The 24,939-nt window shown below is 42.5% G+C and overlaps 1 protein-coding gene across 3 annotated transcripts in view; it reads left to right on the forward strand.

The window, feature by feature from the left end:
* Nucleotides 1-16,543: 16,543 nt before the first annotated feature.
* Nucleotides 16,544-24,939, forward strand: part of OXR1 (oxidation resistance 1) — a 509,161-nt gene continuing 500,765 nt past the window's right edge. Inside the window, exon 1 of one of the 3 annotated variants that reach the window (XM_034763479.1) lies at nt 16,544-16,575. The gene's annotated coding sequence lies outside the window, so the exon portion shown is untranslated. The remainder of the gene's footprint in view (nt 16,576-24,939) is intronic. The other 2 variants (XM_034763478.1, XM_034763477.1) reach the window with 2 other exon arrangements.

Raw genomic sequence — 24,939 nt, forward strand, 5'->3', positions numbered from 1 at the left:
TCGGGGGCTAGCCTCCCCGGCTGGAAGCTCAAGGGCCAGGCAGGATGGTCCCACGGGCTGTAGTTTGCCCACCTCTCCCCTACTGCTTGTGTTAAAGGAGATTTATCTAATACTTTATTTATTTAGATTTAAACAATACTAAAATCACCAGTACAAAGAGCTCTGTGATGCTGTATGATTGAAACATGACCATTTATATCATTATTGTTGCCACTGTTAGACTATTGTTGCCACTGTTAGACAATTGCAACAAAACTTGTATAAAGTATATCATGTAAGGTTTCAATGGAAGAGTTATGATTTGCTAAATAGGATTATCCTATTTAGATGCATGTATAATTTTTGTAGCTGAAGTTATAAATATTGACTATGTATTGGCATCCTACATATGTGCTGTATTCCTGAGTAACACCCACCAGGTAAAATCTATATTGAAGCCAGACAGCATATTGTGAATGGACTATTCAAATTGATGGCCCATTAAAGAACACTTAACTCTCAAAATGGGCCATAGATGAAATTCATCCTGCCCGGCGAACTTCCTGTGGATGGTTTAACCAGAATATGGGGCATGTGATTTGTCATGTGACCCTGGACTCCAGGGTCTTGTGCCTATAATTTTCCACAAAGCCTGAGAGCATTCCCTCCACATGGGAGAAGATATAAAAGACCCTAGAATCATTTCCATTTTGCCTCTTTCCTGCTCTGTTCTCTGGATTATGGATTTACACTAAAAGGAGCATATTGACTATGGACTGAGACGCTTCCAATCTTTTGGAAGTTACTAGAGATTTTATAAGCCAGCAGCCTGTAATATCCCTGCTACGAACCTTATCCAAGAACTTTGCAATGATTGTATGTATATGATTTTTCTGACCATTTAAACTCTCTCCTTCTTTTCTATTCTCTAAATAAGCCTTTAGATATTAGATCCTAAAGGATTAGCAACAGTGTGATTATTGATATAAGATCTGAGTTATACATTGACCTGGGTATGTGACTGATCTTTTGAGATCAGAAGAACTCTTTGTTTGATGAAATTGATTTTCAGTAACCACTCATCATAAAGTGTCTGGGTGGTGAAATAAGGCCTGGGATGCCTAAGGTGACTGCATTTGGATTTCTTGTTAACCAGTGTGGAGAGACAGAAGTTTACTTCTGTTTCTGGCTTGGTATATCTAATAATAGAATAACCACCAGTTTGAGGTAAATCTGCCCTATTTCTCAGCAGTTTGTCCTGAATCTGCCATCTTCAGCTGTGATCCACCCACTGAGGCATGGTGACAAGCTCTAGAATCCCTGACATCTTATAACAATCTGATAACAACTACTTAGCAGCAATTTATCCCACCAGCGACATTAAACAATAAAATGCAAATGAACATAGCAGGCCACTAAATCAAAGGAACCAAAAAGTGTGGTTCCATGCCCCATCACCTCTGGGAACATAGCCCCAAATGTCTCCAATGAACTAATCAAATAAACTATGAAGCACAGCTAGTAGGCAGCACTAACCAGTAGATTACTGTATCTCACATTTTTAGTACTTATCATCTACCGTGTAAAATTGCTTTACAAATGTAAAGCCTAACCTCACTCCTGTGAGGTAGGTAATTGGTGTTTTCTGCATCAGGCACAGAGAGGTTAAGACTGGGCTTCTCAAAGGCACCTCAATTCTTTAGAAATAGGTCCTTTGAAAATCCCAGCCTATCTGAATTGCCCAAATCACAGAAGTCAATAGAGCTGGTAGTAGAACCCAAATCTCAATGCTTGACTGCTGTGCTTTAACTACTAAACCATGCTGTGACCCTTACTCACAATTACTGATACCATGCCACAGCCACTATAAAGTTCTAGTGCAGAGTATCTTTTATAGTGCAGCACTCAGCTATTTGAGTTCAAAATAGGACCCTTCTACTCCTTGCCAGTGTTGGCTGGTGTCCTGCTTAAGAGGAACACATAAACAAATGGTTAAGTCCATCCTTTCATAAGACTGCACTTTAATCCACGCTTAATTTTAATGGTCACACTTAAGAGCTTTCCTGATGCTGGGCCCGGATACTAAGGGGCTCCTCCCAAGCAGCCAAAAACTCTCTCCCACATCTTCCATCTGCAGAAGTCCTTTAAAAGTTTGTGTTGGGAAGATTTCACTGTCATTTCTCATGCTGTACCAGTTCTGAGGAAGGCATTGATCTGTAATCCACACCCTTTTATCAGTACTCAAATTCACGTGGAAACCAAAATGCAAAAACAGAAAGTGGCACCTGACTGTCAAAATGAAAACCTTTTGTCTTATGTGGGGAGAAAGCTGAGTGAAATAAGCAATTGCTCTCTTAATATAAGATATTTTAAAAATATTCTGGCTCACCAGAATGAATAAAAAGAGATAGCCAGAAGCAACATTTGAAATCTAATGGTTGGAATTTTTATAACTCTTGCCCAAAATATAAGAAAGAAGGTTAGACCTAGGGCACAACATTTCCTAAGATTTAGCATCATGAAGAACAAGAATCCACACACGGTTGCTCAGATATCCACACAGTCACATACATGCTCTTTTAAAGCTTTTACAAATTCGCAGGCACTTTTGAGGGCATGCATTTTTTGCATTATCTAAAACAAATAAAAAATTAGTACAGTGGAGACAGAATAATATAAACAAGTTGATGATTTTATTGTAAGGAAATGTACAGATAGCTTCTAGCATACCTGGTTACATTAAAAAAATGAAAAAGTTTGTTGCTATTACGTGTGAAACTTAAACCAGAAAAAGAAGTTAGGGTCTAGTCCTACTCTCATTGATGTAATTGGCAAAATTCCTATGAACTTCAATGGTGCAGAATAAAATCTTTTGGTCAGGGGTCACTTCTAATGATTTAGATGAGAAAACTCATAGAAACTGGAGATGAAAAAGACCTATTATGTTGTCTAATCCATCACCCTACAAATGCAGGCTTGTTCAACATAGTATGTTTTCTAGTCATTTGTTCAGTCTACCTTTAAATATCTCCAAGTATGGGCCTTATTAGAAGAGGACCTTAACAATAATCAATAAGCAGTACTTCATGGGACTAGGTTTATACATAGGAATAACAATCACATTTGGACCCCATGCAACTTTAGATAAATATCCAACATTTATAGATCTCTTTAAAGGGATTAGTAATGTCAAATACAAAAGAGTCGTGCTTTGCCTGTAATAGCAAAAATTACAGCCTCCCCAGCTTTTTATATAAAAAGATTATTTAAATTGACAATAACTAACAGATGCAGTTCTAAGAGTACCTATAGCTGCAATGGTGAGACATGTATGAATTGCATAGAGCCTTATGAATTTTCTATCACTTCTGAAAATACTAGATTTTGCAAATATGTAATTGATTCCACATGTGCATATACACATCCACAAACATCATTAATGGGATTTTGCTCCCTAGATATGCAAATAAGGTGCAATTCAGACTGTGAGAGCAACATTCCAAGAATCAGTCAAAGAAAGGTATATTTATTTAAAAGCAATTTGGAAGAGTTATTTACCTGGCAAAGAACCTAAATTCAAATAAGCACTGTGCTCAAGCCATTACTGAACAAAAATTTAAATCTAGGCCAGGGGTTCTCAAACTTCATTGCACCACGACCCCCTTCTGACAACAAAAATTACTACACGACCCGAAGAGGGGGGACCAAAGCCTGAGCCTGCCCAAACCCCGCTGTCCTGGGGGGGGGAGTGGAGGCAAAGCCCGAGCTCCACCATCCTGGGCAAAGTTGAAGCCTAAGGGCTTCAGACCCAAACAGGAGGCCTGTAACCTGAGCCCTGCAACCCAGGGCTGACTCTTCTCAATCTTTGGCTTTGGCCCTGGGTGGCGGGCCTCGGCCTTCGGCCCTGGGTGGTGGGCCTCGGCCTTCGGCCCTGGGGCCCCAGCAAATCTAAGCCAGCCCTGGCGACTCTATTAAAATGGAGTCACGATCCACTTTGGGGTCCCGACCCACAGTTAGAGAACTGCTAATCTAGGCAATGTCCCTAAAAATCTGGGAGAACACACAGCTAAAAGAGTGCTATGTACTGTGAGTCAGTCTTTGAAAACCCCCAATTAAAGCAAGTAATTGGGACCCTGTTGCTCATTGTGCTAAATGCTCTGCCTCTCATTTTATGAGGAGAGAAGCTTGAAATTGGAAGCTACCAGAAGTTTCTAGCTCATTTGACAGAACCAGCAGGCACATGCTTGTGTTGCTGCAGCACACAAACATTACACATCCTGTTTGGAATCCAGTGAGAGAAATCAAGAGGATTGTATTAGATTAAATATTGGTCCAAAACAGGCCAGTTGCTTGTTTGCTGCATACGCACCAGCAACCATCTCCCTGTCAGTCAATGGGACTTTGACCAGTAGTAAGCATTATACCTATATTTACAAACTTGGCCACCTATTCTATAGCAGAAACAGATAAACAATTCCAGCTACACTTTTGGCTTGCGAGGATAAGCAGCTGAGATGTATCTGCATTGTAAGACTGCAGCCACATCGGTGTTTGTAATCCAATACCTCCTCTTTTTCCAACCATTGGTACATATTGTGTAGCCTTTTGTAGTACTATGCATTATCCTGTGTACACTGGACAAGCAGATTACACCAAAGTCACCGATCCCAAACAATTTGTGAAGTTGTTTGTTGCAGTAGCAGCAAAACTAGAAGCACCCTACCATAGAAGCATCTGGCAGGTGATAATTTCAGGCCCCTCCTTCCAGGCAGCTCTTCTTAAAGTGATAGAGCATTATATAAATCATATACAAGGGTCATAGGTACAAAAAGCCTGCTTTCATCACCTGTTTGTTCATGCATGCCTTCTTCCAGGCTGCCCCTGATGCATGGTGAGACCTCCTCAAATTAATTTTACAAAGACGCCTCTGTCATCATCACAGTGATGCTGATGGTAAAGTAGCTAATGATAACACCTGGCCACATGGCCTGCCAGATTCATTAATTTTCACACATTATACATAATCAAAATCTGCACTTTCTGCTCTTAGCTAGTCCTTTTAACCACTTCCCTTGCCATCCCCCTACCCTACCCCATTTGCTGTGTGCTAAACCTGGGTGTTACAATGTTGAATACAAACAATGCATTATGACAACAATTGCACACCTTGACCAGAGATTTCAGTCAGTTCACATTGTCACATTATTGTTCTATAGTGTTTTGAATTTGGGGCTTGTTTGAATTTAGATTCTTTACGCATTCTTAAACCAACTTTTAAGTAAGTTACCTTTTGGCTGGCTGATTCCTGGATTTCACTTTTAAGATGGAGAATTTTGAATTGAATTTTTAAGTGGAATTACTTTTTGTTTTTAATGATTTATTTTTGTAATGGTGGAGATGATTTTCTATGTGGATAAAATCTATATTTCCCAGGACTTGTAGAAATTTCATGTGTTTTTTATCAAATTCATGCATGTCTTGCTTTTGCAGCTGTGAAGCTAGTTATCCTTAGAACAACATCTGTTAGTTATTGTTAGCATCACTAAGATTTTTGTGAGAGAGGGTAGGGAAACTGTAATCTTTACCACTGCAGGCAAAGCACAACTGACTGTTTTCAACTTTACAAATCCTCTTATAGAGATCGATAAAGGTTGGAGATATCTCTATACCTTATTCTTGTATGAGGTACAAAGAGTATGTGCTGCTGCTCTTATATACACATTTCCTCCTTTGTATTTACTTATTCCCATGAAGTATTGCCTACTGGTCATTCTAAGTCTCCTCTTCAAAGACACAGTCGATCCCAAATGGCCCTTGTGGTTCTTTACAGCAGCAGCATTTACCTTCCTTAGTGGAAATTCTAGAAAACATTAACATAGTTTCTTGGTTCCTATTGATTCCAGTTGGCCCAATTATACAAGCACTTACTCCTGGTGCTGGTGTAGTTCCATTGATCAACAGAGACATTTGATAGTGTTCCTTTTGCATACAACCGCATGGCCTGTTTGGAATCAGTGACAGAAATCAAGGGGCTGTATTAGATTAAATATTGATCTCAAACAGGCACACTGCTTTTTTAAAAAAAGTAGATGGCTGCTAGTGTTGCTCTCTGTCAGTGAGCTAGAAACTTCTTAGAGCTTCCTGTTTCAGCATGCTACATCTACCCTGATAGCACAGATCTCATTGTATTGTCAATTTATCTTTACTTATAAATGTATCTGGATTTACATAAGATCTATTGAAATCTTTAGGCACTGAAACAATTTAATTAAAACTAAAAAAGGAGACCGTAATATTTTCTGGAGTGTTGTGTGGCTTAATTCATTAATGTTTAAAGCAGGTCGGAAAGGATTTATTATTAAAGTGACAGTAACTAATAAGAATCCTTTCATGAAACATTTAGAAGTGTTATATATGCGAACAGGCACAGACATATATTACTATGTTCATAATACATTGCTCAACTACTACCATCTTTGGAAATGAAGCAAATTAATCTTATATACACATAGCAGTGTAATGTGTGAGCCTAATGCATGAACAGAATGACCTGCCCATACACTTCTGAAAATAGAAAACTTATAATCCAAGAGTAAAATATTTGCCTCCAAACCTCAATATGCCTACCAGGAACTTTGAGTCAAAGAGGTGAGAGATTAATATTTAAATTCCAGTGTCTATGATCAAAATCCAAAGCCCATAGAGGGGCAGTAAAAAGTAAATTACTGCAGACTGACTGGGAAAGGGTACTGATTACAGTGAAGTACAACTGAGAGAGGAATATGGCCAGGAAAAATAGAATTGCTAGAAACACATCTGAATTTCTTCTGAGGAAAATCCCAATCTGAAATCTACTTGGCTTGGCATGCAAGGTTATAAAACTGAATCCCCTCTTTACATTTTATAAGGCATTCATTTGAAAATTATTCAGCTCTTTTTTTTAATGTTACATTTGGTGCACAAGAAAAGAAAGGATCCTTGTAACAGTCTGTTTCTTTAGCAGATAATATTTTAAAAGGCTGAGTCTGCAATCCTTGCCTAGGCAAAACTCCCATTGTTGTCAATGTGGTTCTCCCATGTTAGGGTGGCAGGAAGGACGCCGTTTTCTTTGTTCTGATCAGACTCCTACAAAATGAGGATGTAGGAATGAGACAAGTAGAAACAGCACCTGTACCAAACCTTCATATAGGGGCAAACCCTGCTCAGTCTGTTACAGGCATGGAAAGCCCCGATGGCAGCAGAACTGCTATGGTTCTGCTGTGCTGGGGGGAAAATGGGATGCCAGAAAGGTTCTCTGTTTGCAGGGGGATGATGGATGCCCATGGATATGAGGTTGCTCATATCCACTGATCATTCCTGCTAAGAGGAGTGTGTCAGCAGCAGGGGCTACATTCACTGCAATAACAACCATGAAACAGTATATGGGGTAAATTCCCCTTCGTGACCCCTGTGACCATCCTCTGCACCAAGCCTGTGTGCTCAGGATTCATACTGGAAATGGGATTTGGCCCGTAGAGAGTTACAGTGGCCAGAAAGCTGTTATTTTTAACATATCCCCAAAGGCCACTGTCAGCCATACTAATAGTGATAGTGAAACTGGGAATTTTATATAACATTGTGTTTTATCAAATTTAGGGAGGATTTTTGCTGTATTACTCTTAAATTCTAACTATTGTTGCATCACACTATGAGCCTCAAAGTTAAGGTTTTGATCACACTAGCATTCTGAACTGTTTTTTAAAAATATACTGTGTATACTTTTAAAAATCAGGATTCATTGACATTTTAGACAAATTAAACCCGTCCTATTTTTCAGTCACTTATACAGTATCTTACTCAAAGTTTCTATTTGGCCTAATTTTTTCTCATGCTTTGTCTCAGCCTAGATGTGATGGTTTTCAGAAAGATTTTAAAACATTCCAATTGCAGACTCAGCATACAGCATACTCCATACTCTGATGGCAAACTTACAGAGAAAAGGAGTATGTGGAAAAAATGTATCTGTTGTATACCACGTTGTTGTTTACAGACTCAGATAGGACTATAACTGACACAGTGAAGATTCTTCTTTGGGGGCCCAGGGCTGTGAATCACTGAGCATCCAATTTTTTCCCTGTATTATTCTGTTGCACAATTAATTATGTAGTGTTTTGTGTTTAAACTGCACCTTTTCCCTAGTCTGAGCACAATTGGCCCTATAGTTAGTGTGACAACCCTTCTTGTATTCTAAGGGATGTTACTTACTTAGGCCTCAATCCTGTATCTGGACTCTCCTGAGCAAATACCTCCGCATCCATGGATCTAATTGTATAATTTTGGCTTTGGTGCCTAATGCTAAGTAGTATATGGTCACATAAAAAGTATGTTTTCAAGCAATAATCATCCTAAGTGGAGTTAAGTCAATGGAGATACATTAGGATAAAACTGGTGTAAATGAGAAGATAATCAAGCCCAATAAATTAACACTTAGATGGCAAAATAATTCTTAATCCTAGAAATGTAGGGCTGGACAGGACCTCAAGATGTCATCTAGTTCCTCCCCCCTGTGCTGAGGCAGCATCCAGCATGTCTAGGCCACCCCACCTTTTGGGGTTTTTAAAAACCTTCAATGACAGGGATTCCACAACTTCTGTTAGTAACCTATTCCATTACCTGACTATCCTTACAGTTAAAATTCCACCCCCCCCAATATCCAACCTAAATGTCATTTCCTGCAAATGAATCAAATTACTCCTTGTCCTACCCTCAGCAGTAGGACAATTAGAAAGACAAGTTAGGTGTGGTAACATTTTTTATTGGACCAACTTCTGTTGGTGAAAGAAACTAGCTCTTCTTCAGGTCTGGGCTCTGCGTAGCTCGAAAGCTTCTCTCTCTAATATCCTGTGAACAACACAGCTACAACAACACTGAAAACAGTGTAGAACAATTGATCACCATCCAGTTTATAATAACTTTTTACATAGTTGGAGACTGTTGCCATGATCAAATTAAATATCATAATATTAGAACCTTAACTCTAACTTTCCTGTATTTTTATCTTTCAGAAAAATAAAGCTCAACATAATGTTATATTAACTTTTTGCAGTTAATGTGATCTATAAATGGCAAATCACCTATGTTCAGAAGATGAAACAAGTTCTGTTAATTAAAGTCCCACTTAAGTCCTCAAATATGGTTTAAGGGCTGCTCTACACTACGTTAGGTCAACCTAGATACGTTAATCAGAGTGTGAACAATTCACTCCCTGAAAGACATAATTAAGCCAACCTAAGTCCCGGTGTAGACAGGTTGATGGAAGAATTTTGTGCATTTCTAGTGTAGACATAACCTAAATTGCTAATATTTCTGTTGAGCAAAATAGGAAGAAGGAGAGAGGAGCTGTCTCTAATATCCACTCAGCTGGCTGCCTCTGAAAAAAGAAGGAAGGCAAAACAAGTAGTGAAGGAAAAAGTAGGAATGGATAAGAAGAGAAGGTAGAAGTGAAAGATGAGAAATGGAAAACAGAAAGGAGAGAGGGCTTCTTGTCTCGCCATTCTCCTCTCTTGCGTCCTAAACTTGCCTGTAACCTGAGCCCTGCCACCCAGGGCTGAAGCTATTGGGCTCAGACTTTGGTCCTGGGTAGTGGGGTTCAGGCTTCAGTCCCAGGTCCCAACAAGTCTAACGCCAGCCCTGGCAACTCCATTAAAATGGGGTTGTGACCCACTTTGGGGTCTTGACCCACAGTTTCAGAACTGATGCTCTAGAGGTCAATTATTTTCTTCCAACTGCATCCAGAGCCAGACTGATCCTCTGCCCCTCCCATGCCTGCCTTATTCTTCACCCAAAAGGCTGCACCCAGAAAGTTGCATCCTTTATTCTGTCTGACACCATCATTAGGAGCTATAGCTCCATGCTAAAGAATTCCAGTAGTCTTTTAAAATGTTTTCTCTAAGTATGTTAGGGGCATTCAGCAAAATAGGCAACTATGTTTTTTATGTACTGCTAAGGTTGCAATTAGTTCCTGATGTTCCTTACAGAATATATTGCATCTGAGAATCTCATTACCTACATGAGAATGCAGTAAAAGTATCAAAGGGTGAAGAGACAATTAGTCATTATGATTCATTCCCATTTTAGTACTATAATCTTCATGATGTCATCTTATTGTTTCTTAAAATACTGCAGCAACGTCACCACATAATCTTGTTTAATGACCCATCCTTCTGTATGTCAGCCTCTGTATGAAAATTACTTCCTTCTTCCTACTTTATTTGATATCATTGCAACTTAATGTTTCCTTTTCTGCTTATGCTCACCTGGGTGAAACTGAGAGCTGCTTCTCTTCACTAACTTTTTTGTCCAAGACTGCACTGGGTTTTGTGACTCCTTACAATCACAAGATAAACTTTTTGTTTACATCACTTTCTCTCTCCTGCTTAAATAACTGGAGTTTTTAAATAATATGGCAATAATCTATATATTACTCTAAGTGAGGTCATATCAGAATATTGAATGGCCTTATGTTACCCTTCTTAGTTTACTCTTTCTGGTATGTGAGGTTTTTTAGTTTATATTATCCATCTTCTAAAAGCAATGTATTGCAACTGCAACAGCAGAAGTCAGTAAAAACACTGATGGTGCACAAGGACACTAAAATTTGTTTATACTGTGTAGTGTGGTACAAATCTAAAACAATATGGTGTTGCTATCCAGTTTATTCTTACTGTTCTTTTAGGAAGGCAGTGTCATGTCCCTGTACCCACTACGGCAGTGGTCCCCAAACTTTTCCTCTCACGCCCCTCCTTACCAGTGATAAAATATGTCCATGCCACCCCAGATCGGGAACGGAGTCACAGCTGGGAGCAGGGGCCAGAAGTCAAGAGCAGGAGATGGGGCTGAGAGCAGGGGCTTAGCTGTGTCCAGAAATAGGGCTGTGGCTGGGGGCGGAGCCGGGGCCAGAGCTGCTGCTGAGAACTGGGGTTGGGGCCAGAGCAGAGCTGGAGGCAGAGCGGGGCTGGGTTGCGCTCCTTCCCGGCCCCATTGTGGGGGCTGACCTGGGCCCCGCTGCTCTCCCCTGGACATTCCTCCATGGCCCCCAAGGGGGGGTGAGCCCCATAATTTGGGGACCACTGAGCTATGGACGTGTGCTCATCATAAGATCCTTTAATGCTCTGCCATGTATGCCTGAGGTTAATTTAAATAGGGTATTTTACACACACTGCCATCCAGTGGCCGAACAGAATAATACAGTTTAGCATTCCATTACCTCTCCCTCTTTAAGTTCTACATTTCTCCCATTTACAATATTTACACTATCACACTCAGGGCCGGCTCCAGGGTTTTGGCCGCCGCAAGCAGCTAAAAAAAAAAAAAAAAAGCTGCGATCGTGATCTGCGGCGGCAATTCGGCAGAAGGTCTTTCGCTCCGATCGGGAGTGAGGGACCATCCACCGAATTGCTGGACCTGCCGCCCCTCTCCGGAGTGGCCGCCCCAAGCACCTGCTTGGCAAGCTGGTGCCTGGAGCCGGCCCTGATCACACTGACTTTGAAGTTCAGTACATATCAGTCTGTTAAGTATCTCTGAATCATACTGTTTTTTTTAATTACAGAATCCAAACACGTAACAGCTTGGTCATCTGGCTGGCCATTAGTTGCAATAACTGGCTGTGGTTGGTTTGAAATCCTAGAGTCATCATCTTCTTGTTCTGCACCTGCCCTCTGCAGAGTTTCCTCTGTTGTTTTTCTGAGGAATAAACTGTAGATGTTGATGGTTTCTGTTGTATTCTCCACAGTTGATCTTGATAACATATGATCTGGGCAGTGAATTATTTTTCTTTATGACAGTTGAGTGTGAGGCTAGGCTCTATGACAGTGTGTCTGCTATTACTGGATTTTTCCAGTAATATTTAGCAATTGGGTTAAATTGAATTAACCTTACCAACAGACACTGGCATCTCAGTGATGACAGATCCAGGTTTTTTTTCCACTGATGAACGTTACAAGCAGTTTGTGGTCTGTTATCAGTGTAAATGAATCCAGTCCAAATAGATAAAAGTTCTCACATGCCCATATGCTTGCCACACATTCCTGTTCAATCTGTGCATATCATTTTTCTTCTTCTGTAAGTTGTGTGAGAGCAAAATGCAACTGTCTTCCTCTCAGAACCATGCAATTGCAACAATACACCACACAAGTCATAGCTGCTTGCATCTGCACTGACCCTATTGTGGCTTGCTCACATTATAGTACTTCAGAACTGGAGCTGTTGAGATCATTTCTTTTACCTTTTTGAAGGCAATTTCTTGATTTGTCCTCCATAATCAAGAGGTGTTGGCTTTAAGAGTTCATTCAGTGGTTTTGTCACCGTAGAAAGATCTTGTAGATATCAGCCAAGGTATTTTATCATCCCAAGCATACCTTTCAATTCTGGTACATTAGCTGGCGCATTCAATTCTCAAATTGCTTTGACTTTCTCAGGGCTAAGACTGATTCCATTTTTGTTTATCTGTCCCAAAAACTCGATTTGATGTAAGCAGAAAACACATTTTTCCTTGTTTAGCTTTAGTTCAGACTGACTGATTAGTCTTAGGACTTCTATGAGGGTTTTGTTATGTTCTTCCACTGAAGATCTGCATATCAGAATATGGTCCATGAAAACTACAACTCCATTTGTAAAAAGCAAGAAAGAGTCCTGTGGCTAACAGGCTAAGTCCTTATAGACTAACAGACGTATTGGAGCATAAGCATATGCTCTTTGTCGCTTTTTACAGATCCAGACTAACACGGCTACCCCTCTGATACTTAACTCCATTTGTGTTTGTTAAGAATTCTGGAATCTTTCTTTGGAAAACTGTGTGTGTACTAGTAATCCCAAAGGATAATCTATTGCAAACAAAATCTCCCAATTATGTAAATGATATATGTAGTCAGTTTTGCACTTTTTTTGCCTAAAGGAATTTGCCAGAATCCATTCAAGGCATCCAGCTTAAAGAATACTATAGCTCCTTTCACTCTGGGAAGGAAGTCATCCAGTGTTGGGAGGATATATATTTCTCTCACAATTTCTTTATTAACTCTTTTAAGATCCATACAGATTTGTATTTTTCCGTTTTTCTTTATAACATTGGTGGACATGATGCTATTGCCTTCGAGATTTTCTCAGTTATGCCAATCTGCTCCAGTCTCTTTAACTCAGTTTCCACTTTACGAAGCAACAGGAATCCTGTGAGGTTTATGTACACTGTGTCATTCAGCATTGTTTCTTAAGGTTTGTACTGGATCTTCTTTTTAAAAGTCCAGTGTCACCAAATATTCCATTGAGTTCTTCCAGCTTTCTCACTAGGCACATTATGGCTGACACACTGCAACTGAGAAGGTTGAGTCTGTGGTCCTTGGATCACATATTCTCTGAATGCATAGCTTTTGCCTTTGTAAGTTGTTTCTGGTGAACGGAACTGCATGGAGCAGAATACCTCCAGTGCTAGTCAGAGCTGTCAGGTGACTTCAGCTTGGAGAGGGAATGTGGTGACTATAAGTCCATTCTGAGATGACTGTTATATCAGCTCTTGGGTCAATTTTAATGTTGATAGTCTTGCCATGAATATTCAGTTTCATTGTCCAGGCTGTTGTAGGAGCAGCAGTGATCTGTATGCTCTGTATAACCTGTAGGTTCAAAAGGTCTGTTACACCTTCCCCCCGTTTTGTCTCCTCTCCCTCTTTGAATACCTGTAAAGTGGATTTCCCCCTCACTCCTGGAATGCTTGCAAAATGAATGGGCTGCTTGAACAGCTGGAAGATCAGAAGAGCTCCCAGGTAGACAAGGTAGCGGGACTCTAATTAGGCAGTGATCACACACCCAATGCATGGACACTGCCTGAGGTGGAGTGTAACCAACCAGGCGCGGCCAAGTCTTCTCTAGCTGCAGGCCATGAGGAGCAGGTCCTTAAAAGGGGAAAGGGACATGTGCTCAGGAGTGCACTCACAAGATTGTACCTCCTGTGAAGGCCCTTCGTCCGGACCACCTGGCTAGTGGTTCGCCGCATTGCATTTCATCGTGCCTCAGGAAGACTTACCTTCATTGCACCGTCCATTGCTGAACTGTGGGACAGTTACCTTGAAGAATCCTGACATCTCCAGTGCCGTGCCTGTCCTGGGAGCGTGATTATGCAAGTGTGAGTGTGACCTCCCCCACTTCTTTTGAGCTTAGCTATCAGTATAATAAAAGTGCTGCTTTCTGCCAAATTCTGGTGGGTCATTTGTCCTCCCTAAGCTTGCTTTCGGGTCACACAGGCAGGCCCTATGTCATCACGATTGACAGATCCAAGAAACACTGGCTCTTGATTGACCATAGTATGAGTCAACTCCTTACTGCTTTGGTGCAACAAACAGCTGCAAAATATCCATATTTCATGCATTTATTACACTGAGCGCCTCTGGCTGGACATGCATCATGTCTTGGGAATCTGACATTTTCCACATCTTGTGCCTGTAAAATTTGGTCCCTCTTAGCCTGCGAGTTCTCTCTCCTTGCCTCAGGGGTCTTATGGTAATGACTTTTAGCACTTACGCTGCATCTGTTCATAGCTTCTAAATTAGTGTCTTGTTTTTCAAGTTCAGCAAGTTGCTTTCAGTTTTTGCTGTCTCACCAGCTCAGACTGCTTTGCTATTTGAATAGTTGTGGCTACAGTTAAATTTCTCTTCAAATGTAGTTCGTGTGAAAGGTTTTACCTATTAACCCAATAACCAGCCTTTCTCTGATATTTTCATATTTTGCAGTTCCAAAATCAGTTTTCAGTCAATGCATGCCAAGCTCTTATAAACGTTCAACATTTTCCCCTGGTTCTTGAATTCTCTGATGAAAACATGCTCTTTCATAAACAACATTTCTCTGTGGTATAAAGTATGCATCCAAAATAGCCAAAACCCATTATAGTCACCTTTGTGACTGCTCTCAGTAAAGTATAAGGGTTTGGACTAGATGATCTCCTGAGGTCCCTTCCAACCCTGATATTCTATGAAATAATTGCTCTGATTGCTTTCCCATAGCATAAATTAAAGATGATACCTGTACATCTCTAGTTTCTTTGTGGAGTTTGCTGGCAATTTAAAACCTTGCAAAATACTGCTTCCTGTCAGTCCATGGTGAAGGTTTGTCAAGGGTAAAGTTCTCTGTGCATTGAGGAGTGACAGGTTGATGAGATCCTGCAACCTTTGTTTCTTTGTGCCTTTTGTCTCTGTTCTTAGTTTACTCTTACCACCATGTCATGACCCTATTCCAGATATGGCCTGGCTACAGAATTTGCTTATACACACCAGATGTGTTCATCATAAGAGCCTTTAGAGCTCTGCCAGGTATGGCTTTAAATCAGGGTATTTTACACACAGCCTAATGGCTGAACAGTAGGATACAATTTATCATCCCATCGCAGGTAGGAGGACATCACCACTCACTCTTGCATCCCAACCTTATATATTCATATTCAGGTTGCTTTTAATTTCTTTTAAATAGTTCCTTAAAGCCATTTGACTAGCGACTGGGGCAAAGGGGGCAGAGGCGGGGGAGGTTGCGAGAGAGCGCATCTGATCTGTTATCTTCCATCCTGGGATGATCTCATAATGTGAGCCAAGGGAGCCCTGGTGCTAGGAAATGCCCTGCAAACGGCCTTCCCTTTCACACCAGGGAATATGTTTACATGAATGATGACTGGTGCTGGGGCTGCCTGTGGATTTAGTGGTGGGATGCTGTTGGGAATGGCTGTCTCCCAAATCCTGGTCCCTAGAGAAGCCAATGCGAGGTGGCTAGTGAGGAAGAAGGGAACATGCCCGGCTGCCTCCCCTCCCCGCCAGGGGCTGCGGGCTCTGCTGCGGCGGGTCCCCCCTGGGGGCCCAGGGCCGGGCCAAGCGGCTCTGAAGTAAAGGAGAGCGAGTTATGGGCTCCCCCGCTGCCCTGGTTTGACTCGGCGGGTTGATCGAGTGAAATTTAACCTCTCCCTGGCTCTGCACACACAGCCCCGGAGCGGGACGCTTGGCGCTGACCCCATCTCCCCGCATCAGTCACAGCCGGGCGCGGCCCCGTCCCGCTGGTCCCGGGGCTGAAGAACCGCCCCAGGTGACACTCAGCCGCGGCCGGCGGCTTTGCAAAGACACCGGGGAGGGTGAGAAACCCCCCGGTCTGCACACGCAGAACCGCCCGGCGCGGGCCCGTCCTTCGCTCGGTTCGTTCAGCCCGGGCAGCCCGCTCCGCACACGCCGTTCAGTCGGGGCCGTAGCAACCGCCGCACCTCACAGCACCGCACCGCAACGCGAGCGGCAGCCGGGGAGCGAGACCCGCCGGCGCGCCTGGCTCAGCTCCCGCAGGCGGCTGCTTTTTGCCTCCACCCCCCCCGGCAGGGCCTATTTTTAGCTCCCTCTCGTTGGTAGCGTCCAGATGGCTCCCGTATCCCCCCCACCCTGTCTCAATGGTAGGGCCCGCCGAGGGGGGGCAGAGAACTGAGCATGTCTGGCCAGGCTCCGGCAGCTCCGCAGCCCAGCGCCGGCTGAGCCTGGCGAGCGAACGCGCGCGCGCCCCACGCAGCGCGGGACCCGGCCAGCAGCCGGCGCAGCGCTCCCCGGCCGCCAAGTAAGTTTGGGTGGGTGCTCGGGAGCCTTTGCCCCCCCCCCCCCCCCCGGGCTCCGGCAGCTTCTCGCGCCCCGCGGGGGCCCCGCCAGCGGAAAGGCGCCGAGCTACGGGCAGCCCGTGCCCGAGCCAACCTGCACCCTCCGCCGGAGTGGGGCGCTCAGCTCCAGGTGCCCTTGACATGCCGCCGCTGCTGCTGAGCGGGTCAGTCTGCCCCGGGCGTGCGCGGCACGGGCGAGAGACGGGCGCCGGGCAGAGGCAAGGATGCCCCGGGGGAGTGAGTGCCGGAGGAGGGTGCTGGGCGCCAGGCTGGGGGGAGTGGGTGCTCCCGGCAGTGGCCGGACTGCTGCTCGGAGCATTGCCCCCCTCTGCGCTTGGCAGCATTAATAAGCCTGTCTGAACCGCGGCGTTTGGGGGGTTTGATTACTTTGCATTAGAGCTGACGGAGATTGACCGCAGCTACCGAGACACTGCAGTGCCGACACACACAGCCCAACCCAGCCCTCCGCGCATCCCGGTACTGCGGGGGGTAGGTGCAAACCCAGCCCTCCGCGCATCCCGGTACTGCGGGGGGTAGGTGCAGCTCCGCGGGGTGACTGGCTGTCGTCCTCCTTGCAATGTGTGTGTATGCGAGTGAGTGAGTGAATCCAGGTGGAACACGTCCTTTTGTGAGCGTGTGGCTTGGAACTACAGTCGGTATGGTACGTGTAACTTTAAAGTTGCTGCATTTGCTCAGAATCTGAGAACAGGGACGGGAGTAGCATCTATTATGCTTAGGAAGCCCTGGGGAGATGATCTAGCAGAAGCTGCATGTGATTCTCTATCATCATTCCTTCTCTCTCCTTGGGAAATCCATGGGATTGTTGTCTGTAGGAAAACAGGCAGTCTGTCTGTCCCCGCGGTTTTCACAACTTAATTTCCACCCGATGACTTCTTATAGATTAGCCCATTTCCCTTTGGAGGAAATTGGCATGCCCTAGCTGTCAGCAAGACTTTTGCATCCTCATTTCTTGGCTATCTTAAGAGGTTCCCTGGTCTTTTCAGATTCCTTAATGAGAGGCTGCTTACTGATCTGATCAGACACTCTGCATCTCTTTTTCTGCTGGCATGTTCCAGTGGAGATGCACTTTTGCACTGTACTCATTTATTCTCAGTAGAGCAGCCTCCTGAAATATACATATCTGGTGAGATGATTACACCAGTGGTGCTATTGTTTTGTAGTCATCATTATTAAAGGGGGAGTTTAACTATATTAATGCACAAAAGCTTCAACAGAAGTAAACTGCAACCAAAATAGTCAAAAATGAAGACTGAGAAGCAAATACAAAAACTAAGTTGTTTTTGTAATTAAAAAATCAAATTACATTATTAAAAAAGTTATCAAGATTTTACAGGAGTTTCTGATAAAACCAAATTGCTACAAACAAAAATGGGAAATAAAATCTTGCTGGATTAAAATTTACTTTCTGCATTAAAACATTGCATTAATTCATTGTTTATTAATATGAAATATAGAGTGTGTTCATATAGTTTAGTACTGATTAAGTGCTTTCTTCATTAAATGTCTGTCAGTGGGGAATATCTTAAGTACTAAACTAAAATACATGTTTATCTCAAAGAATAGATGTTGATATTTAACCTAATAAGCATGATGAGATCTATTTAAAATATGCATATAAAATCATTTAAAGTGATGTTTGTTACTCATGTACATCAGAAATTTTTGGATGAAACTAACCTTATTAATCTATAAGGTAGTCAGTTTAGTTCACCTTCTTTCATATATAGGCGTTACGTTGTCTAAAATTAGAAGGATTTCAGGACCTATTTCTTCTTTCCTATGGGCAGGGGATTATTTGCAGATTGAAAATCAGATATCCATTTTACGAAATGATTTAATAATGGAAAAAAATACTACTTTGCAATACTTCTGTTGGATTGCAGGGATATGGTTTTTGTTTATGAAAATATTTCTGTTAGGCTCCTGACTTGTGAAGCCTTGTTATGCCAATTTATTTGTGAATAGTTTCTGGTATTTTTCCATTTGATAGCATGATGGGGATCTATCAATTTAATGGTTTGATTCTGGAAACACACTGATGACTGTCTCTGCACATTGAATGAATTGTAGTGGGACTCATGAAAATAAATGTGTGCACATGTTTAAATGTTTTCAAGTTAGGCCTAATTAATTTAACTAGTAGCCAGTAAAAGTTAAAGGCATTTTGAAGTTCTCCAGTCCCCAATGTTTGCTACCTTCGTGCTGTGTACTCTTGACTCTATTAATTAATGGTGTTCTGGGTGGTGGTGTAGGTTGCAAGTGGGAAATGAGGACTGTAGTGTGTTTATTCCTCCTTCACCCATCAAAAGTGGGGGGGGGGGAAGGGGAGAGAACGGGCAAAAGAATCCTAATCTGTGTCCTTCTGCAAACCATTAAGAGTGTATATGAATAAATTGCTGTTCCATGCTGAGCTGGTATTCTCCTTTTTTTTAATGAGGAGTGACTAATGTGAAAGTTGAATTCTTGCACATTTCCCTTTGCTGCCCGTTCCATAAGACTGGTAAGACTGGAAGAGAAGGGAAGAACAGATTGGGTTACCTATGATGACAATTTAGTGAAAACTATGAGGAAAATTTTTGAACATGCCAACCTTGAGTTGGACCCTGCATTTGATTATCTTTGAGCTGGGGTTATAAATCTTATTTAAATCCAAGGAATTACCAGAACATTAAAAATGCCTCAGTTTATACATCTAACAGTCAAGGCTAATTTTATTTAATTGGAGGCACTTCTGTTGCACTCACCATTGTAGTACCTAAGTACCGCTCAAACACTAATTAATGTATTTTATTCATAAGGAACCTGACCCAAAGATCAGGCAATTTAATGGAAAGACTTCAATGGACTATGGATCAGGCCCAAGGTACTTAAACTTAGAACAGAAGTAGTGATTACCATAAGAATGTGTACATGAACAGAACATTCTCTTTTTTTTTAATTATAATTTGTATAGTGAGCCGAATCCCTACTCAGATGAAACTTCCTTTGATGTCCAGAACTCAACCCAATTAACAGAAATATTTAAGTGGTTGGAGTGTTGGGCATTAATTGTCCATAAATGTGTAGTTTAGCAGGACGTAGTTTTTTCCTCTCAGGCAGTAAAAGATGTAAATTTTCTGACTCCATACGTTTCTTTTCCTTGAAAGCTCTTATTGCTCCATTTTTTGCTTAGTCTAAGGCAATACAGTATATGCATTTTTTTTTTTAAAGTACAACTCCTGTTCCAGAGGTTCATATTATACTTCTATCACAATTCACGTCTCCAGCACTTTGGAGAATAATAGTGCTGCGTAAAGAGATGTTAAAATAATTATTGTAGTCAAATTCATTTTAAAAGGTTGTATTATTAATAATGCTCCAGGACATTTCCTAAGGAATTAATGCTTACGTGAGGTTAACAGTCAGAAGCAAAATTGTAAGGTTATGAACATTTCCAGTCAACTATTAAATCACAAGAAAGTTTCTTAGCTTTTACTGTTATTGTTAAACTACCTTATGTGATTTTTCTTGCTGGTCCTTCAATGAGCCTGCTATTCTCTTCAGTCTATTGTAGCAAAAATATTAAATTAATGACATTGTTGAAATAAATACCAGAGATGGCAATTTCCAGTCAAAATTAACTGACATTGCAGCCAAATATAGCTTAGTGGTGAGCTGCGTTAACTGAGGCGGGTACTAGGTGCTTTTGAACTTATTGGGCTGTTAAAAGAAGAAACTTGAACTTTTGTGTTTAATAGGGGCCACTGATACCTGAATTGAGGAGGGCTTCCTTTTATGTTGCAACATAGCAAGGTCTGTGTAATGGGGGGTGCTTTTAGTAGGACTGAGAGCTATTACAATTAGAGAGCAGATGAAAGAAAAAGAAGCAGACACACCTGTTTGTTGGAGTTCTCGGGGCACATCTTCAGCTGGAGTAAATTGTCATCATTACACTTCAGTGGAACAATGACACTTCATGGCAGCTGAGCATATGCTCCTGCTGTACTTTTTAAAATGTATTTTTCTTCTGCATCTATCAACCCTATTCAAGGGTTGTAATAAATAAGGAGAGGATACAGTATCCTGTGAATGTCAACTGCTTTCTGTCCCAAACAGGAAATAAAAGGTGGGTGATTTTCAAATCTTGATTGTGCAGAGGCTAGAAATCATGACAATTATCGGTGCTTATATGTGGTGGTGAAGCAGTAGCAGTATGATTAGTAAGTTTCTTGCTGTGTGTAAGTATCCCTTGTGTACTTCCCCGTTACCCTCAGAAGCAAAGTGATCCCGGAATGGCTTCCTGTTCCTTGTCCTTTTTTGTTAATGTGGGCAAACGCAAAATTGCTATGTGGATTGTTAGCTAGTTTTAATCTGCTGCTTCTAAAAGTGGGGGAAGGAAGAAAACCAGAGTAAAAATAGAGATGCACAGAGAAACAAATGCAGAACATTGTTAATCCTAGCATCATTGGCCAAGCTGCTTCTGCAACATCGTGCTCTCTAAGGAGCACCATGTCTCCTCATAGGAACCAATGCTCCCTAAGAGCAAAGGACCCTTTGCTGCCTAACTCCTTCCCCTCCTCAGAGGATCAGCCATAAATGTCAGTTGGTGCTTTGTTTGCAGCATTGTTGTGGCCATGTTGGTTCCAGGATATTAGAGAGAAGGTGGGGAAGGTAATATCTTTTATTGGACCGATGTCCGTGGGTGAAAAAGACAAGCTTTTGAGCTACACAGAACTCGTCTTCAGGTCACTGTGGTGCTTTAGTAATAATGTGGAGGGAGGCTCCTTGTTGATTTCTAGGCAGGAGTGGGGCTGGAGGTGGATTCTCAGCATTTGACTGACCTCAACTATGGGAACCTCAAAGGGACCATGCAGCTTGAAACTAATCTTGGCGCTGCTGTGCGCCAGGGTGAATAGTCAGGGGCCAGTTGGTTGAAAGCTCTTCATTCACAATGGAGTTCATAAGAAGAGTTTACCAACTTTGCTCCTCACAAGGCAAATGCTGTACGTTATCTGAGATCCATGTTACAGGGCTCCTATGTCCTCCAGATACTCAGCAGGAGGAAGAGAAAAGAAAGGGGATCAGGAGTATATGCACGGTATACTGCTGCTGCTTAGTGCATGTGCAAGTGCCTCAGGTGACATGTGACCAGGATTCATCTCCAAATTTGGACTGCTGGTTGGATCATTAGCTTGTCTGGGCTGGGTACTGACTGGGAGTGCGATGTGAACCACTGATCCATGCCCACCCGCCTACCCCCATGATATGCTGATGGTGGTGGAAGAATGAGCTGCTTCCTTCTTGAGCAACTCCATGGCCTCTAGCTGATGAAAGGGGAACAGATTTCTTCCTTTCCCCATACATATAGCCTGTAGGGCCCAACTGTCACCCGGCATGGTCAGACAGATCCACAGCAAGTTTTATGCATTTGTATGGGAGTTTCCTGCCTTTTATGGATAAGTAGATCAGGGCTCTATATATCTCTTTGCAATTTATAGACCAGGTAACAAAACAGTGTACTGGGCTGTCTCATCTTATGCGGGGGTTCCGTTAGTGCGTAAAGCAAAAACCGCGTATAGCCAAAACCCCATTTAGTTTAATGGCGGGCAAAATCGCCCGCACTACAGGTATAGTATTAAAACTGTTGTTTTTCTCTTTTTGTTTTTTGTTTTGTTTTTGTTTTTGCCAACCGCGTAAAGTTGAAATTGCGCATGTTAAATGCGCGTAAGATGCGACAGACCTGTATTGCCTGGTAGTTAACAAACTTGCCAGTCCAAATAATTTAGAAGAATAAGATGAAGGGGAAAATTAAATTTAATAATTTCAGGGGAATAATTTGATTTGTGCTAGATATTAATGTATAGATTCCTGGATTCCAGGGCCAGAAGGGACCATTGTAATATAGTCTGACCTGGATAACACAGGCCATAGGACTTCCCTGAATTAATTCCTGTTGGAACTAGAGAATATATATTTTAGAAAAACATCCAATCTTGATTTGAGAAGTTCCAGGGTTGGAGAGGTCACCACAACACTTTTGTAAATTGTTGACCCTCATTTTAAAATTTGCAACTTTTTTTGTAGTCTAAATGTTTCTAGGGTCAACTTCGAGCCATTGGATCTCGTTATACCTTTGTCTGCCAGATTGAAGAGCCGTCTTTTTATCACATTTTGGCTCCCTCTGCAGATATTGATCAAATTGCCTTTAACTCTTCGTTGAGCTAAATAGATTGAGCTCCTTGAGTCTTTGACTATATGGCATGTTTTCCGTAAAATAATTCCTGTGGCTCCTCTTTGAACTCCCTTTACCCTATTAGTGCTTGGATGATATGCCTACTATCCTATTTTCAAGTCCTTAGGAGAGGCAAAATGCTGAAATATTTGGACATAATTGTTCCTTTCCCCAGGTGGATTTCATCTGGATGTGCATGCACCTTCAAGCAGCAGTAAAGCCGTTAGGTCAAAATATAGCAAGTTGGTAGGGAAAAGGCACTTGTTTAATCGAAATAGATGTGAGTGTCTTTTAAGTGTAGTCGTCTGCTAATAAATCTAATATTGATCAAAGTTGAAAGATAAATGAAAAAGCCAAAATTTTAAAAGGTCTAAACAGAGCCTCTTGTATTTATTTTGTCTCCTCATAAATCATTTTGACAGATTGCTCACAGCATGTACTGCAGATTTAGCTGATGAATAATATTAACAATAATAAGCAGTATGTATAAGATGCATCTCCTATGCCCTCGAATCAATAAATAGTCTGACTGATGTATATGGGCTCTAGACCAGAATTGCATACTCAGGCAAAGCTTTCATTGAAGCTGATGGAACTCTTTAAAGAGTATGAACTTCATGATTTGGCTGGGAAACACAAGTGAAGTTTGAATAATACAATATGGAAACAAAACATTGAGTTGACAATTTACATGCTTAAGTACTACTTGCTATGAATTGCATGATCAGGCGTGTAAGTTTGTTCCAGTGTGATTACAGGTCTGTCTCATCTTACACGGGGGTTCCGTTCCGTGGTTAGCGCGTAAAACAAAAACCACGTATAACCAAAACCCCATTGAGTTCAATGGCGGGCGAAATCACCCGCACTACAGGTATAGTATTAAAACTGTTGTTTTTCTCTTTTTCTCTTTTTTTGTTTTTTTGTTTTTGTTTTTGCCGACCGCGTAAAGTTGAAATCGCGCATGTTAAATGCGCGTAAGATGTGACAGACCTGTATTCAAAATAACGCACTTCTGAAAAGCAGAAGTACTAGAAAGCTGCTCTGTCTGTATCTAGAGCCAGACGTGTTTCAGAATTTTTAACAAATTACACTTCATGCTGTCCAGAGAATCAACAACCTCTGTTGTTCAGGTTAAAGAAGATTCCTTAAAAATATTTAACCCTAAATCACCTTGAACTAGTGCTAAGCAAGACATTCCAGAAAACTTACAATTTTCTTTAAAAATAGAACACATCAAATGAAATCAGCAAAAAAAAAAAAAAAAGGGGGGGGGCCCCCCCCCCCCCCCCCCCCGGCAAGTGACTGGCCGCTGCCGCTGGTAGGGCCCCTCCTGCAGCTGCTCAGCCTCTGCAAGCAGCCAGTACCCCCAACCCCACAGCTTCCAGCTGCCTCTGGCAGCGGCAGACAGACCCTGGAGCTGCTCAGTGGCTGCTGGAAAGGCCCCCTCCAGCTCCCCGCAGTGCAGGGACCCCTGCAACTGACTGACTGCTGCTGCCGCCAGGCCCCCCTGAGCTGCCCAGCCGCTGGCAACGGCAGCAGAAGGACCCTGGAGCTGTTCAGCGGCTGCGAGACCCCCCCCCAAAACTCCCCAGCCGGCGCCGCCCCTGTCAGTCCTCCCCCCGCAGCTGTTCAGCCGTGGTGAGCAGCCGTGCCCCCCGTCCCTCCCAGCTGCCTCCGACGGTGGCATAGGGACCCCAGAGCTGCTCAGCAGCTGCTGGAAGGGGCCCCGCACAGCTCCCCAACCACTGGCAGAGGTGGTGGTGGGGATTCCCCCCAGCTTCAGCCCCGCAGGGCAATGGGGGCCCTGCAGCTTCCCATTTTGTCAGGGATGTTTTTAGTAAAAGTCAAGGACAGGTATGGCTTCCGTGATTTTTGTTGTTGATTGCATGTGACCTGTCCTTGACTTTTACTAAAAATATCTATGACAAAACTGTAGCCTTAAGTATGACCATGCAGAAGCATGTCAGCAGGAGAGTAAACATTTTGTGGGGGCATAGAAAATATCCCTTGAAGAAGATAATTTTGAATTATGTGCAGCTTCCTCTGCATGGAGCCTGTCCAAAGTGACTTGTAAACCAAAGCTGTTGCTGCACTG

The sequence above is a fragment of the Trachemys scripta genome, chromosome 2 (genome assembly GCF_013100865.1).
Source record: "Trachemys scripta elegans isolate TJP31775 chromosome 2, CAS_Tse_1.0, whole genome shotgun sequence".
Taxonomy (NCBI): Eukaryota; Metazoa; Chordata; order Testudines; family Emydidae; genus Trachemys; species Trachemys scripta.